At 31.9% G+C, this 4067-nt stretch overlaps 1 pseudogene; it reads right to left on the bottom strand.

The window, feature by feature from the left end:
* Positions 1–2922: 2922 nt before the first annotated feature.
* On the bottom strand, positions 2923–3043 carry LOC126021211 (uncharacterized; annotated as a pseudogene).
* Positions 3044–4067: the final 1024 nt, after the last annotated feature.

Below are 4067 nucleotides of genomic sequence, written 5' to 3'. Positions count from 1 at the left end.
TGTTCATATTCCAATGATTTTCCTTCCAATGTTTTTGTTACTAAAGACAATACACATTGGAAAATATACATAGAAGTGAATGAAAAGGGTTTTACCAAGTAGATATTGCATTTTATTCTTAAGAAACTTGCATTGTTCTTTATCATTTAGTATGTCATAGAAATAACCACTTTATTGTCACAGTTTATATTTACTACTTATGATAGTGAGACAGACATTATAAACATTTACAGAAATGCTTGTTGAATTCTTCAGCAGTCAATAGACAAGCATATAGATTTTTCAAATGGAAGGCTAAAGTACCATTTAATTGTAGTTTTTTTTAGAAAATCATTCTGACAAAACGCCTTTTCCACTATAAAAGCACTTTAAATCATTCAATTTATATTTCCCTCTCTAACATATAACAAAAAGTTCTCTTAAATTTGTCTTTTTAATGTTTATTTTTTATATATCATAAAAATAAGTCCACAATTATAGATGATATTTAAATGTTCTTAATAAATTAAAGCAATCTTCTATAACACCCCTATTAAAGAATATTTCTTTAAATTTAGAAAAAATTATTATTATTATTATTATTTTTTGGTGTTTGGTTTTTGGGCCACACCCGGTGATGCTCAGGGGTAACTCCTGGTTATGCGCTCAGAAATTACTCCTGGCTTGGGAGATGATATGGGATGCTGGGGAATTGAACCATGGTCAGTCCTAGGTCAGTGTGTGCAAAGCAAACACCCTACTGCTTGCCCCACCGCTACGGCCCCTATTTTATTTCATTTTTATTGATAATACTTTAAAACACTTATGGTACAGAACATATAACAATAGAAATACATTTACTTAAATAAAATTTAAAATCTTATTTTGTTAAATATAATATTTCTAAATGACTATTTCAGAATAAATAACAGTGAAAACTTTAAATTACACTACTGTTTGCTATAACATTTGACTTGCAGATTAAATGTTACCACTTTGGCAAATTTGCAGGTTATAAATTTAGTATATATAAATTATGCATATATAAATAAAAACTATAAATTTTTATAGGTGTAATATAACAGACTATAATACTATGCTTTCTTATGTGTAGAAGAAACAAATTTATATTTAAGCACACACTTTAATATTCTAAAGTCAGCACAAATTTTTGCATTTTAAATTACTATATAAAGTAACATGAGAGGCATATCTCCATATTTATACATAAATATTAAACCATTACTTTATCTTTCAATTTTTGGTATGTAACATCATTTTTAATTATTATATAATGATTTGCTAGGTCAGATATAATTTTAAGATTAGTAGAAAATGAGTCCTCAAATTAAACTAATTAGCTCTGTGTTTAGACTCAGCCTTAATAAGATACTTAGAAATTCAAATCAATACTGATTTCCCTCCTTGGATTGTCACTCTCCCTCTGACTTTGTCTTTCTTTGTTTTCACATGATTTTCTCATTTGTGGGTTCTTAGATCAGTTTTGATAAGCTATATTGCCTTGGTGTCTTCTCATCTCTTGTGAGACTGATTAGCCTTATCTAGCACAAGGAAGTGGTAATACACTGCTTTAGTTTATTCTTTCCATTGCTTCCTTTTTGACAAAGAAAAGATTTGACCCTCGAGAAAAATTTGAACTAGTGTCTGTGTGGGCAAATATAAAAACTAGCTGAAATTAATTATCCTTCACACAATTTAAAGGTTTTCTTTTTTCATGTGTCTGAATGTATGAATAGTTTTTCCAGCCCACAGCAACATCTGGCTCCTGTTTGTTGCACCTGAAGAAATATTAATTTATGCTTTCATTATATTATATCTGGGGCTTATGAATAAAAGTCTGATAAAAGTGGGCTGCTACTTCAGGACACTAATAAAGGCAAATACATGCAAATTAAATGCTAATTAACTCAATTTTTAGTTTTTAATCTATCAATGAAAATGTTAGCTTCATGGACTGCCAGTATTTATTAAACAGCTTTATTTAATTCAAAATACACACTGGAGGGTCCGGGCGGTGGCGCTAAAGGTAAGGTGACTGCCTTGCCTGCGCTAGCCTTGGACGGACCGCGGTTCGGACCCCCGGCATCCCATATGGTCCCCCAAGCCAGGAGCAACTTCTGAGCACATAGCCAGGAGTAACCCCTGTGCATTACCGGGTGTGGCCCAAAAACCAAAAAAAAAAAAAAAAAAATACACACTGGAAATTCAGTGTAAATTTAAAGGAAAAAATGCCTTTTATATACTTATATGTCCACATATATATTTGTCCACACATATATTTGTCTTTTTATTGACAAAATGCTAAAATTTAGAGACATTTCTAAGTGAAATACGCTTTAGTCAGAGTTGTTGAAGGGGAGATGAAAAACAGATAAATTATTATTGTAGTTTCACTGCAATGAAGTTCGATGAATGAATGAAGTGAATCAATGAAGTGAATCAATAAAGGGTGTAAGTGGGATGTCTACCTTTCCCAGTCTTCATTTGTCCCCATTCTGTCTCTTAAATATTTTCTAGTTCTGATTCCAGAATTTACTTGACCCAAAATTTCAGCATTTCTAGTTAGAATAACTACATGGATTTTCATATCCAACTGATGCTCATCTTTATTCTCCTGCTAGTCAGGCCAATCTTTTGAGTTTTTCAAACATTCTATTGCCTTTTCAGATTCTACATAGACTCTACCTAGCTTTACTAAAATAAGTTATTTATTGGCCAAATTTTCTATTCCTGAGCATGATTACTACAGTGAAAAAATTTTCTTTTTATCTTGGATATCCTTTTTCTCTTTGAGTCATTTCATTTTCACCATTACTAATGTCTCAAAGTGACATACTTCCTCTTTCTCTCTCATTTATACTCATTCTTCCTCTCAAACAAACATACCCACAATGACATGCATAAGTTTTTCCTGTTTTTTTTTTTTGTCCCCCAATTCACAATACAGACCAGGCAAAGGGCATGTGTTGAGGTGTATATGGGGTGCATTTACTGTACCTCCTCTTTCTATACAGTCAGTGTAAAGAACACAGCCTGGGAGGCTTTATCTTTTCTTTTTTCTTTTTTAATATATATATGCAACATTCCCATGACCAATATCCCAAGTGTCCTTCCTCCCCACCCAACACCGGTCTGTACTCTAGATAGGCTTTCTACTTCCCTCATTCAGTCACATTTTGTTATGATAGTTCTCAGTGTAATTATTTCTGTGACTGCACTAAACAATCCCTGTGGAAGCTACATATCAGGACCCTCCAATCCTCCTCTATTTTGTCTCTGAGAATCACTACACAAATATTTTTCATTTTTCTCAAAACCCATAGATGAGTGAGACCATTCTGTGTTTATCTCTCTCCCTCTGACTTATTTCACTCAGCAAAACAGATTCCATATACATCCATGTATAGGAAAAGTTTTTCCTGTTTAACTCAAGTTCTTCTGCACATCTCCTTAGTGATAGCTATGAACTTTTTCCTCATCTTAAGATGAGTTAACTGCATTTGCTTTTCAGAAACATTCCTTTTGATTTAGAAATAAATTATGTACAATGCACAAGATTTATATGGTCCTAGCTTATAAAAGGATAAAAATTAAATAAAAGTAATTAAAATAAGATGTTTGTGCCCTACCTATTTTTCAAATGCATGAGTTCTGAAAGTTATGCCATTTTATAATGTTTATATAAGTGTAAAGTACTTCATAGGATTAATCTATTCCCTTTAAGGCAAACAAACAAAACACTATATAAAGTGAAAGAAAAGCAAATGAAATCCCAGTGCTCCAAATATGCTTGTTATATCATGAATATAAATAAATCCGCAATGTTTTGGCAAACAATATGCTTTCACTTTTTGTCTCATCCTAGGAACTCATATTGTGATTCATTTCAAAAGAGCCTCCACAGACAAGCAAAATTCTGTCATTAAAATAATCACTTACACTTTTGTGATACTTCAACAGAGGTCTCATTATGTGCAGGCTTTCACACAATACAAAGTCATAAGCATTGTAATTTAAATGGTTAAGATTTAAATGAAAATAAAGAGAAAGAAAAAGAGGAAAGGAAG

Source organism: Suncus etruscus, chromosome 10, assembly GCF_024139225.1.
Source record: "Suncus etruscus isolate mSunEtr1 chromosome 10, mSunEtr1.pri.cur, whole genome shotgun sequence".
In the NCBI taxonomy this organism is placed as follows: Eukaryota; Metazoa; Chordata; class Mammalia; order Eulipotyphla; family Soricidae; genus Suncus; species Suncus etruscus.
Note: the sequence above shows the minus strand (reverse complement) of the source record. Positions and strands in the feature narration are given on the sequence as shown.